We start from the raw sequence: 14,603 nt of genomic DNA, 5'->3' as shown, positions 1-14,603 counted from the left end.
ACTCACCAATCTGATCATGATCCTTCTGGGAATGAGTTTATGTTCTTCGGGTGGAAGGTATACTGCCTGCTCTCTGAAAATAGGCAGTCTGAGCAAATCCTGCAAGCTACAGAGCTCTAAGATAGCATGTAAGTTGATTACAAGCATCCATAATAAAAACTCGAAGTCCTCAGGAATAATAAATGCCCTTAATAAAACTTGAGTCCCCTTTAGGGAAAAGAATAGCCAACAACCTTCTGAATGTCTCATGTTAGACGTACGTGGAAGGTGGCAGTCTGTCTGCACACAGACAGATGAGCTGTGATTAATAGCAGGGGCTCTGCAGACTCCATTTTGAATGAGGATTTCTCCTGCTGTCTTTTACCTCCACTGAGTGATAATACTCACAGAGGTGTCAGGAGACGATCTTGCCCCTGGCGCAGCGCTAACAAGGGTCATTAAACTCTGATGAGCATCCATTTAAATTGATCTCTTCAAGTCAAAAAGCTGGATCCTGTCCAAGGCAACCGCTGTGAACACTAGGACATGCTGCACTGCTTGGAGGAGGCTGGGCAGCCCACGCAAGATGAGCTAAACTCGAACAGGATACAAACAAAGAAGGAACCTGTGCTCATGAGGCATTCTGGGGAAAAGCCAGTACCATGGTGAGCGTGACCACCAGAGGCACCATGGTCCCCATGCAATAGATAAGCAGCAGATAGCTTTGACCCAGACTAATATATAAGTATAGAAAGTGACTCCATCTATGAAAGTCCATAGAAGGTGTTGCTCAGGGCCTCATGAAGCACAAAACCCCCACATTTCATCCATCCCTTGCTATGTTTTTCATGTGCCTACTCAGTAGCAACACCATGGTCCGTGAACATTAGCATTCAACAGATCTCAAGGAACTCAGCAAAGCATCTCTGTTAAGACACTGCAGCCCGGAAAACAGGAAACACTAAATAAAAATCCAGTAAGTCAGTTGGCATCCCCCTGCATATTTAGTTTCTGTAAAAGTACTTGCACATGTTTAGCAAAGCATTTAATTAAGTAGAGCTAGGTTGTAATATTTACTCAGCTAATGCCTCTTTATTGACAGTGGCTTTCACTTGTGAAATGCTCCCATCTTTTGTTTTTAAAGGCCTATGCTTGTATCAACGCTCCTAGCTCTTAGGAAGGATCCCAAGCCATCTGAAAATAACAGGTATTCCAAAACCTAAGGAAAAATTACCTGCCTTCTAGATAACCAATGCTATTTTCTTGGTTGCAAAGAACACAGACTGCCCTAGAATTATAGCCAGTCTACAATCTGGTGTATTTCATCTTGTATTTAAATGCTGTATTTCACTTCAGCAGATGTATCATGAGCCTTACCTGGTCATTCACTGAGGAATATTTCTCTATTATCTGCCAACACAAATCACAACTGCAAGTGGATCATTATCTAATTATCGGTATTAGAGAGAGCAAACCAGTGAAAAGAGTCCTGAAATCCCAAATGCGGATTTGGAGGCAAATTTAAAGGGAGACAATGCTTCAAGGCTATCTATTATTTATGCTCAGCTATGCTGACCTTTGAAAAATAATCTTAAGTCACAAAAACAGACCACAGAAAAACCTGACCCAAATATCACTGAAAAACTTACATTGGGTTTTAGCAAGAACTAGATCAATCTCAACACTAAATTAATTTCTGGGTTGTTATAATCTTTATCCTTTACAACATTTCATATTGTACCATATGGCTATCATTTCCATCCACATGTATGCAGGAGCTGTACATTAATTCTTAAAACTGAACCTCTCTACAACTTGAAAGAGGGTGGGCTGGGAAGGTCTGAAGGTATAGAGCTGTCAAGCAGCACTGCTACAAGCATGGGTTTCCCCTTATATGCTTTATAAACAGGCATGTTTCTTGATTTTTCTCCTTACCTAGCATCATTGGATATTTATTCTGCCACTTCACAGTCCATGAACTGGATAGTTCAGTTGACAGGAAAAAATAAAATAAAAACAAACATCAACCCAAACCACGCTTGTGTCAGTTAAAGGTTGTCTGGAAGCTGCAGAGCTGATGGACAGGATTAGCATTTTTCCCTCAACAGGTACTAATTTGAGAGACACTTATTTTCCTTTTGCAGAGTTTCCTGTGCAAATGACATGCTCCTTTTGAGAGGGAGGATCTAAGCTACAAGAAAGATCTTGTTATGCCCTGGCTTCATAAACGGGAGCTTCAAAAATCAACAGAGACTCATTATATATGGAATAAACAGAAACACCATGAAGGAACTCACTGTCTCTCGCAGATTCATGAAATAAGAATGGGCATGATTTTTCAGCAGCTAGGAAGTCAGTCATTCACTGCCTTCAAAGTTTCTGGCTCCATAAAGATCAAAGACCCAGATGCCCTGTACCATTGCCTGCAAATACAAACTGGGAATTGTAGAAATGCAAGAGACCTTTTTACACAGGAATCAAGAGTCCTCCTCTGTCAAACTCTAGAGCACACAATCCACAGTGTTTTTGAATTTTGACTAAGGGTTGGAAGGGAAGAGAGAAATCCTGAGATGTGCAATAAATTGTATTTATTTATAATTATGTTTCATTTTAGAACCCACTCAATTTATACTGAAATCCCTTGGCTCAGAAACACAGTGTACTTTGCATAATACACAAGTACTCAAAGAAAAATGTAGTATGTAAGAAGTAGCCTTTTTTTTTTTTTTTTTTTTTTTAAGTGACTAATGATTTTTGAGTTTTTAAATGTAAATAAAGGGAACATATCTTTCATAAACCTTGAATAAACCTTTTCAGGCCTTCTTTGAGTAGATACTAAACCACAGAGAGGAGGTAGTCTTAGAAATCTGGGCCAGCTTCTCATTTCTGAAATATGTAATTTAAAATGAAGATTTTTTTCCTCCTCCATGAGGACTGTCAAACTACTATTCTACACTACATAAGTTTCTACAAGATTTCACCAAATAACCTTACAAGGGCACGGTATTTCCTTAACATTATGTCTCAAGCACTGTGTTAAGCAGCCATGACATTTAAAAGGTTTTTTTTTTTTTTTTTTTCTCTATTATGCATTGCTGTCTCTCAAAAAAAATAAGAGTTCTGAATAAATGTTCTGAAGTGAGCTTCTTGTCCTTCTCTTCCAAGACCATCTCCTTTTGATAAAGTCTTCTCCTACTCTATTCTCCAAGCTTTGTCCTCCATTTTTAATCAGGTTATGTCAGTTCATGCATTTAACGTTTTTTCTTATTCAGTTATTCTCCCCATTTGTCTTTTTTTTTTTTTTTAAACCTAAATTTTCTTGTTAGTCTGATCTTGCTGCTCACCTGTCTCTGATACCTTCCTCTTTTTTCACCTCATACTCTTCCTCCTTCCCAATCCCATTAACTTAAGTTAATGCCTTAACTTAAGTTTCTGCCTCAACTCCTCAGGTGGGTTCTGACACTCAGCTTCTTTCAGCTGAGTTCTCCTCCAGCCATGCTGCAATCAATTCCCTTCCCATGGCCTATCATCCTCCTTCACAATTTCCCCAAATAATGCATTGGATGATAAATATTTCCACACCCTATTCATCTAGTGTTTGTGACAACCCCCAAAATGAGCTGCCTTACTCAGCCATTAATCTAGTCTCTTGGTTGTCTTCTATTATCAATTCATCCTGTGTCATTGTCTTTGCTGTCAATCATTTTCTCTGTGGGGTCATCTTCTCTGGGGGTAAATACCCTGAATTTCCTTGTCTTTATCCTTTGCACTAACTTCTTCACCCCCAGTTATTTGGCAACACCCTGCTTCCCTTAGTTGTTCCTCCACAGCTGAGCATTTAATTCACTTTATCCCTTTCATCATTATCAACACCTACTCCAGCTCACACCATTATCACTCTGTGTTAATATTCATAACAGGGGTAGGAAGCAGCCAGTGCAAGATAAGAACAGAGTGGAAATTCAGGGAATGGCTCGTCAAGCATGTGGCTTTCAGCAATCACGGGCAATGACATTTGGAGGCTGCTGTGCTCAACCAAAAGGCTGGAGGCATCTCCCCTGGGATGGTAATTGAGGAACTAATGCTGTCTTGCGAACAGCCTCTCTTTTCTGGTCTCTGCCCAACAGACATGACTTGGATATTATCCTTCCTCAGTGCCTTGAAATCTGGACATACTAAATAGCCATTTTCCCTCTTGTTCAGGTTTTAATTCAACCTCCCTGACCACAACAGGTGGTGATGCTGGAATCATGTACTGAAGAGGTGCACATTGCTGTTCTCACAGGACATCTTATTTGTAGTCCAGCAGCAGCTGTTTAGTAATATTTATATTTTTCCATTAATTTTCTTTGCATTTTTAGCATGTGACATTGCTCCCCTTCCAGTCTGTCATCTTAATTTGCTTCTTTTTGATTTGCTTAATCCTGTATTGCTGAATTTTCCCTTTCCTTATGCACTACTTAACTCATTTCCAAAGTCATAGATATACGCACCTGGTTCCCCCTCCAACAACTGCTGTGTATATAAAACAGTGCTGACATGAGATGAGTGCAGAGAGAGGAAAGGTACAAGGAGAATAAGAAAGTTTCTGTAACTCATTCAGTTTTCGCCTCTAAATGAGCAGTTGGTGATGGGTCACAGGTTCTGTTACTTTGTAGAAGTTGATGGCTAGGTTCATAAAGAGTACAAGAGTGGAGGATTAAAAAATTAAAATGGCACACGATGACAAGCTTGAGTAATGGGGAATATTTCCTCAGTTTGGAGAAGAGGAGTCTCAGAGGGGACCTCATCAAGGTGTAGGAAATAGCTAAAGAGAGGGTGCAAAGAGGACAGAGCCAGGCTCTTTTCAGTAGTGCCCAATGTCAGGACAAGAGACGATGGGCAAAAAGCTGAACACAAGAGGTTCCTCCTGAACATTAGGAAGCACTTTACTGTGCAGGTCATGGAGCAGTGCAACAGGTTGCCCAGAGAGATTGTTGGAGCCTCCCCTCCCTGGATATCTTCAAAAGCTGCCTGGACACGGACCTGGTCTGGGTGGCCCTGCTTGAGCAGGGGGTTGGACCAGATGACCTCCAGAGGTCCCTTCCAACCTAAACCATTCTGTAATTCTTACATACTCCAGGGATAATCAGTTTATTGCTCCCTTAAGATGTTTGCCTCCACCATTCCATGTCCCTCTCCAAGCTGCAGCCCCACTGAGAAACCAAATATTTCCCAAGCACTAGAAGAACTGCCCATGGAAAGCCTTTGCATGGTAGGAAAGGCTTTTTTTTTTTTTTTTTTTTTTTTTTTATGATAGGAATCATGCAAAGGGATGGATATGAGTGCCTGCACAGGTCAAAAGAACAGATATGGCTGATAACAAGAGCATTCAAATGCGTCTTGTGGCAGGACATCCATCACATACTGTCATCCACCATTCCTTAAAGAAAGCAACAATGGAAATGCCAACACTCTCTTCTGGAGTGTGATTAAAGCCAGAAAAAAAGAGTAGCAATAATCCTCACTTTGCAGATCTACTCCTCGGGTATCTTTTAGGTATTAGCTTATCTGTTCAAGCGTAAAAGGGATTTATTTTTTTTCATTAATGATGTATATTTATATCCAGTGAATCTCCCAGACTGATTTTGCATGGAACAGGGAAACAATGTGAGCCCATTCAATACATTGTTCCAGAGCAAGTAACCTGCTATGCCAGGGAAAATTGGATTCGTGTTTTCTTTATCAATGTGAAAGTCTGAAGTCTTGAGTATGTGTGTATGCTCTGCATACACTTCAGGGTTTAAAACCAGAACAGTTATCTGATATTCCTGGAGGGACAGAGGAAAGTTTTATGACTTTTATCTTTGTCAAGTCAACCCAGCAGAAAGAGTGATTTTTCAAGGCCTTTCTCTACCTTGAGTACCCACGTCAGGTCCATTAGCTTGATTTTAATATTTCCCAACTTGATTAGAAATACTGGCAGTTGAGAAAAAATGTCCTTGGACTAATAAACACAGCAAATTTAATAAAGGAGCAACAGAAAGACAGTTGCTGTTTAGCCTCACAAGTGCCATTTTCAGAGATGATGATGCATCTTGTTTCAGTCTCTTTATCAGTAAGAGAAAGATGATGAATATCTAGTTCTCTTCGATGGCACTACAGAACTGCATTGTTGTTTGGAATAGCCAAGTCTCTGAAGCCCATTTTGGTTTCGGTACTTTTGTGCTCTAAACCAAACCAAAAAAAAGGCTGATGTGAACAGAGCCTTGGGGACAGTGATACAAGTTCTTCATCTTGATTTAATGACTTTTGTGCTAGTGGAGAGAAAGTGCTATCAGTGGGAGATCAGAGCATGATCTGAGGGCATTATATGGCCCATGGATTTGTTATTTTTTTTTCCTTTGACCTCTGCTTTACTTCTCCCTGCATGAATGCTCTTGAAAACAAGTAAAACCAGCCCCAAATGCAAACCTTACATTTACATTTTTTGAGAACGTTCCAGCTCTTGGTTCCATCTGTGCAAATCAAAACCCATGGCTGTATAATACAGGAAACCTTATTAAAAAATACTAAGCTGTATTATATGCAAATCAGGGTTTCATTGTTTTTCATCTCATAAAGGCTAATAGCATTACAGATGACAACCTTCTTATCAAAAATAGTTTCTAATACAAATTGCCTCTGACTATATTTACAATGTCACTTTTAATCAAGTAAATTGTCAGGCTCTTGCACTTCTGCGATCTACGCTACACAAAAAACATAATGAAGAGGGAAGTGGGTACAAGTGCTTTCAGCTTTACTGGCTGCCCATTTCATACCAATTACTGCCTATTTAGTAAACTTACCTTTCTGTTCTTAGAAAAGTACTAGGTATGAATGCACTGGTTCCTCTGAAGGAGACACCATGCAGAAAAAAAGCTTATTCCACTTACTGAGAACATTTGTCTTTGTAATTTCACCTACTTTTATTCCCATGCAATTAGTAAATACAAGCTTAAAATAGCCATTTGAATGCCAATATGGTCCCCATTTCTTTATTATTGTCACTTTTAGGTAAGTAAAATGTTCCATTTGCTTGCAAGTTAACAGCTTTATTTAGATGTTTTTATCCCTGCAGGTGCATTTTCACTCTGTGCACATTCTGCTGTCTCCACCTGCATCTCCCCTCCAAGGAGGCTTCATTGGAAGCAATGGAGATTGACCAATTTACATGAGCTGGGAAAGAGGGAGTTCAGGAATAAACAGTCCATACCTTCACTGGCATTGTTTAAAAGATAAATAATGATAATTCTGAGAGCAACTGAGCTCAAGTACTCTAGTTTTCATGCACAGATCCTCTGATATCTGGTAAAAGTGAACTTAACCATTTCCTTTCTTGGGAATGAACAGAGTTTCTCCCAAAAGGCCAGCTGCCTATTTTCACAAAAAAGTGTAGATACTTAACACAATTCCTGTGCCAAATATAGCTGCAAATTGGCTATTGGGTTTAAATGTATTACTGAAGGATTGACAGACACAAGGACAATGTAGAAGCATATATCTTATAACCTGGTTTAAAACATGGCATAAGTGCTAAAATATTTCAAGTCATAAAAAAGGGTATTTTTTCATCCCTATTCATTCCTTTTTTTCCCCCTCAAAAGACAGGTTCCTGTCACTGCACTAACATTATTTCAGCTGGAGAATGGACACACTCAAATTTAAGCTTGTACTTAAAATACCTCAAAGCCTGATGGATTATTTTCCTGTGGAAAAGAGCATAGAAGAGCATAAACGCAAAGAAGGAGGACAAGAGCCTAAATGTAAGGAAGTCAGGGAAAAATCTGTTGGTACAAATGGATCAAGGGTCTCATTCTCAAGTTTTAAATCTCAAGCCTTTCTAGAGATTTCTATTAAAAGCGGTAGCCCCTTCTGACTGCTCAAAGCCCGAAGCAGTTGGCCTTATCCCTAGATGTCATCCTTGACATCAGGACAGCTCCAGGTAACCCTGTGCTTTTAGACCTTTGTGGGATTTGGCTAACAGCAGCAAGCAGGAGGCACTTGGCCAGAAGCTGCCCTGAGCATCTTACAGGCAGCTCTTGAAATATGAAGGAAAGAGCTGGCATTTATATACAGTATCATGGAGGCTCTTGCAAAAGACCTGATTTATGATCCTCTAAAGCAACCCTGGAGGTCTGTTTAAAATAGCTGTGGCTTACGCATGTGTATTTTTTGGACATGAACAAGGGGACTTGAAAATAGTGGAGGAACTTTCAGCAGGAGTTGAGCAATGTCACTAGTGTGTTTCTTGACCCAGTGGCCAGCCAAGACAGTCAGGGAGGACTGCAGATTTTGGGCTGACCTGAAGCAAATTGTACTTTTCCAGGAGTACTGTAAAATACTTTCATGTTGAACTCGAAGCTTTATTTCTCTTGGGGTTTTGGTCTTGTTTTAATTCACTTTCAGTTTCTCCTCAAAAGGAAAGAGGAAAATGCTCCATTTTGAGATGAACTGTTCTGCCTTCATTCACATTTTCTCCTGACTGAAGCTTTCTGCTTAATTCAGCACAAATCTGAGTATAATTTCTGCCCACTCAAAACTTGTGTTTTTGGGGGAAATAGCTGAGTTGCATGCCTGTAGCTTTGAGTCATGCCTGATTTTAGCCCAATAGAAAAAAGCAACTCAAATCTGCAGGAAGTCAGACCTTGATATGGCTCAAGGGTTGTGGTCTGAGGACTGGTGACTGTCCTGTTCTTGCCAACCAAGCAGTGCTGGTCCCACATTTAAGTTCCTCTCCTGACCATCCACTCCCACTGTCCTGGAGTTAAAAAAGCCACAGAACCCACCTGCTGAGTAGTAATCTGGCACCAAGGAGATGCACCTCTGGACCAGATACTACTCATCAAGATACATCCTTCCCTTCTTCCAAAAGGAGGGGAAAAGGGGATTTTTTTCCATGCCCTCCGAAGGCAGACTTTCAAAGCCTGGTTTGCAGAAGTCACTTCACATGCAGAGCTGCTGTCCTACCTGGCTGCTCTGCTCATAAATTCAGAGCTCCAAGATGAGGAAATAAAAGTTTTGATTATATGCACTAAATGTCTATGATACTTTTCATCTCTTTCCTATCTTTCTCCTCCATTTCTTAGAAACTGCCTTGTAAAAACTAGTGGCCCTATCAAGTTTTGTGCATTATCTTCAAAACGTGCTGATTCGACCCATACCTTCCCAGTGACAGGACCTGCAGCAACACCCAGCCCAGTGTCATGGCCCTGGTTCCCTGGCACCATCCCAGCATTGCTTCAAATATCCAGCCTCTCCTCTAGCAGATGTCTTTTTTTTTTCACTGCCCTGCTGTCCTTCCAGTGACACCCCCTCTGTCACTGTGGGTACCAGCAGCCTGCCAAGGGTCTCTGGTTCTGAGGCCTGAGGCTGCCACCTCCTTCAGCTGTCATAACGTGGAGGTCATCCACAAAACACTTTTAGAGCCTGGCTAGGGAACTGCTGAGACAGACTTCACTTCCTTTCTGTTCACCCTGAAAAGGTTTTCTGTTGTTTTATTAAGGTCGATATTTCTCCCAGCCCCCCTAACACCAGTACTAATGGCTGATGCAACCACTTAACCACCTTCCCTCTTTCCTCCTCACCTTCCACAAATCCCAGAGTAACATAATAAAGCACATTAGGGTACCCGGGGAGGAAGGTCTCTCCTTCCCCAGGTCCAATTTACTGAGGTAATAAATACCAAGAATAATTTGCACATTGTACTGATGGTCCCTGTGGCAGAGAGATCAGTTCTGGCCTCAGGAAAACCAGCTTCTAGCTTCACTTCTCCTACAGATTTCCTTTGGGTAGGTCCTCCAATTTATCAGCTTGTCAGTGTGCTGACAGCCCAGCAGGGATAACCGCTGCCTTGTACATGCAGATTTCACCTCCCTGGGATCGGTGCAGTAGCCCTGATGCTTCAGGAGCACCAGCACCACACTCTTGCGAAGACACATGCAGTATTCTGTATATAATAAGCAATAAAATAACAATGCTATCAATATAGGAGCTAGAAAACATAAAGAAGAGGAATAGTAAATCTTAATCTCCACACTCCACAAATTCTACTATGCTTAACCACCAACCCCTCATGAGTCTGAATTTCCATCTTTTTCAGAGAATGGTTTTCGGTTTTGGTTAGCCAATTATACTTTGAAAAAATCTACAGCTACAAACATCAGCTACTAGCCTAATTAAAATGTAAAAACATATCTCAAACATATACACATGCACACACCTGTCCCTCATGTACACCAGGATTTTTCACACAGGGCAGGTGCACGTTATTTGTTGCTTTTATAAAACGTGTATTTTTACATAAAAAATATTGCTTATTGAAAATGTGTTTTGTGGAATAAAGCTCAGTTTGAAAATTCTATAAAATGAGAAAGACTATCAGTTTAAGAGTTGGATAGCTCCCTTCCCCCCCCCCCCCCCCCCCCCCAACTACAAAGAATTTAAAACACTGAAGAGGAAAGGATGCAAGAATTAAGTTAATGTATCTAATATTCCCTTTCTTCAGGAACAAATATTGCAGGACTAATTTTCTCAAATCCCTGAAGAGCAAAAACTCTTTCCCCTCCCCTTTCTGAATGCCATTTTCATTCTTTTGATAAGTTAGAAATACCTTAATTTCCTTTTCCATTATAGCTTATATTATAAACACAAGCACAAGCTTCCAGGCATTACATGTTAAACCAAAAGGTGCAGAAATTGTACAAAGCAATTCCAAAGAGCTTGTTGATGGAGGAGGGGGAATGGACAGAGCCACCATAAGGAGCTCAGCCGGCTGCCTCCTGTCTGCCCCTTGGCTCACCAGAGCCAGCTGCAAATCCTCCATTTACAAGTTGAGAAGCAGAAAAACAAGTGACTTTGCCTCCTTGCAGATAACGCTGCTGCTGTCCCTGCCCTGCTGGGTCCTGCCTGTAGGAGCGAGCTGATGTTTATCCAACACCCCAAGCCCCCGCAGCTGGAGCTGTGCCAGCGCAGCGCTCTGCTTTCTGTCCCTGCACCGAGCTCTGTTGCCCACACAGCACAAACAAAATTAGGGATTAAAATAGGCCTCTTTACCCCCCAAATGTTTCTTAAGGATTAAAATCAGGACCCAAACTACCACACTCTAGAACCTTCTTTTGCCAAATTATAACTTCTGGCTATACTACCTGGCCTGACCTGCATCACATTAAAGCTCTCGTTATTTCAGTAATGCTCCATGAAAAAATATTAGGAGGGAGCGTAGAAATGTGCTGGCTTCTTCAGGGCCAGAACCACCAGCCTTCTAAAGAGTTAAATTTCTGTCTGAAGGCCAGATTCTCGATGCCTGACTCTAGGTCCTTTCAGCCAAGGAGAGGTCTCAAGGGACCTCTGCATTACCAGGCCCTGTCAGAGCGTTCTGCCATGATCAGCTCCTTGAAGGACCGATAGCCTGGGGAAGCAAGAAGAGAGAATGGCAACAGAGCCCCAGCAAAGCGATGAGATCTGCCTGCACTCCCACAGGAACTGCTCTGTCTTGCACAAGGGTAGAGGAGAGCCTCCCCCCCAGCATGCATAACCAACTGAATTCACGCTCCGGCAGGTCCCAGGCTCCCCTGAACATCAGGCATTTAGAAATGGGGCTAAGGCAGACAAACTTTGTAAGCCCCAGGACATGCACGTTTTCCAATCTTCGTTCCAAATTTGCAAGCAAACAGATCAATTCATTTCACAATTCTTTTCCTGTCTCCATTCAGCTGCCAGAAGGGTGATCTCTTGGGACAGAGAGTGCCAAACATCAGGGAATATTTTTTTTGGGAAAAAAAAATTGATTATAGAAATAGGGTGCTTGGGCCCTTTTGAATCTTTATTTACAAAAGTGTAATTAGGGAAGACTTAATGCACAGCACACATAAAGAAGCTGGGACTTTGAACAAAATAGTCTCCATACCATTTTCTTCATCCTTCATTAATAAAGAACAAAACATCTTTAGACTTTCTGTACCATATGCACAGAGTGATTTCAAACCAGACAGATTCTTTTCAAATGAGAGTTATAATATACTCAAGCAATAACAATGCTTTTTTTTTTTTTATTGCTTTGCTTGTAAAGTTGTTTCCATGTTCTACTAGGACAAAGTTATTTGTCATTTTTGCGAAGTATAACTTGTTACTTTGATGAGTTTTAGGACCTTTCTATTTCAGCTATTGATTCAAGGTTGAGTGTAGCCTACAGCAGAGTTGAGCTTGGGGAATTGAAGTGCAAGAGGAAGGCTTGTATTTTCCTACAGAAATTATATTTTTTGTACAAATTAGAGAGAGTGGAAAACAGTTTTGATTTATCTTCTGAATTATATATAATGCATAGGGCTTTGTGCCATGAGATCAGAGAAAAGCAGAAGGGATTTCTAACTTCCACATTTGATTTTCTTGCTCAGATTACATAATTGTTTTTTATTCATTGGATAAGTCTGAAATTAGGAAACCTCTGAGAAACACTCCAAGAAACAAATACAATCTTTACTTTTTCCACCAAAGACTGGATCAGCAAAACCAATGACATGCCCTGGTTTGTCCTCAGATGCCAGAAGACCACTCATTTCATTGGCTTTCTGCACTGAGGAATAGTGATGTGGCAGTCTAGGCAAAAAAAATACACCTGTCTTGATACTATTAAGCAGTAGTACAGCAAGTATGTTTGCAGAACTGAGGAACTTCCATTTTAATATCTGTTTCCAGAAGGAATCAGATATGGTCGATTCCCCAGGTGATCTTACACTTACACTGAACATGTATCTTCCTCTGGGTGGAAAAAGGGGAACCAAAATCAACTCACAAGTATGAAATATTTGGTAGCAAGACAATCTGGGGAGAGAACATTTGCCCAGAAGATTTAAAAAAAAAAAAAAAACAAAAAAAAAACACTCAGCTACTTCAGAAAAAAAAAGCATGTATGCTGCTACAGTGATGTGTTAAATTGCTTTATAAGTATTGAGTCAGCTTTTAACAGTGTTTACAATTCAAACATAAGCACAGAGTAGAGAACTGTGAAACTATTTAAAGGTGTCAGTGTATGCATTTGTAAGGAGAGGTTTGTATATGTTAATATATTTTCTTCAGTTGATATTTATTTCTTGTTAATGTTTATATGGTTTGACTTTCCATGTGCTGTGGATCATACCTGATAGGCAAATGGCACTGAATTAGTATTTTGCAAATAGTGTTTTCTTATTTGACCAGTGAAACAAAGGCTTCCTAGAGTGCAGATGCTATTAAAATGCAAATAGATGGTATTTGGGAAAGTTTGCTCAGACCTCAGCAGGAAATGTGTACCATTTATGAAGATCTAGATACGTGCTTAACATAAAAAGGTTCCCCCGCTCACGGAACTATTAAGAACCTTCAGAAAAGAGCCAGGATAATTTGATAAACGCCATGCAAATGAAGAAAGATGAAAAGTATGTGGAGGACTAGTGAACTTAAATTACATTGAACTACAGAGGTAACTGTGAGCATGAAGCACGCACATAAGGTGATAGCAACCTTTAAGTTTAATGTCCTTAAAGTGAATTGCTCCCCATCCACTACTCAGGAGAAACACCACAGATGCTATCAGAGCATGTTTTTTTCTGTCAGAAATTTTGGGTTAAAATTGTCATATTTCCACCCCTCCACCCCCCAAGACATTTGTTTCTGGATATTTCTGCAGGTTAACCCTCAAGTTATTTTATACTAAGAGAACGAGAAGTTGGTGTTGGGGATTTTGCCCATGACTGGGGAAATAGTTGGCAAAATGAAAAATGAGGGCAGAACTCCACTCAAAATGAGATCTCTAGCTGCAACCTGCCACCAGCACACAAGACAGCAGTCAGGGTATTGAGATCAGATGAGGCCATAAACTCAGGTGCTTGCTTTATACTGCACACAATTCCGTGATCAGTACCCCCTTCCAGACATTGGGATGTGTTTAAGAACCTCTGAGCTATAACACAAAGTTCAGAATGAGAAAAAGGAGGAAAACATTGATTCACCGCTCAGTCCCCGGTGAATGCATGACCCAAGCTGGAATTGGCTTCAGAGGTGAAGTGGGTGCTCTGTTTATTCTGTATTGAATAATTGAATTGAAAGATTGCAGGGTCAAAGCAAGCAGAGAATTCAATAGGCCTATAAAAACAGCCCAGATTTGCTGGAGAGCTGTAACCTTCCAGACATGTAATTAAACAAAGAGGCAAGGAGTATTTGGGGTTGAAATCTTTGTTTAAACATCCGCTGTTACTTTGAGTATCTGAGCGGAAGATAGAGTTCACATGTTGAAAAAAGCCAGAAAGTTTCCCCCATTTTTTTTTTTTTTATTAAACTCATTCTGAGCCTTGAATAAACACAACAGATTAATTGGACCATGTCTGCTGGTCAGTAGGGTGACAGGATTTGAACTCTTACACTAGGAAACAAATTTCTTTCTGAAAACAGATTCTTTTACACTGGTTTATACATTCTCAGCTCAATACAAATAAAGCACAGATTCAACTCACTAATAAATGGCCTCAATATACAAGAGTATGCGTCTCAAAAGTCTAATGAGCAGTTTGGATTTTTTTTGTTTTGGCTCCACTTTTACCCTGAAAATTTATGTACATCAATAATTT

Source organism: Aythya fuligula, chromosome 15 (assembly GCF_009819795.1).
Source record: "Aythya fuligula isolate bAytFul2 chromosome 15, bAytFul2.pri, whole genome shotgun sequence".
Classification (NCBI taxonomy): domain Eukaryota; kingdom Metazoa; phylum Chordata; class Aves; order Anseriformes; family Anatidae; genus Aythya; species Aythya fuligula.
Note: the sequence above shows the minus strand (reverse complement) of the source record.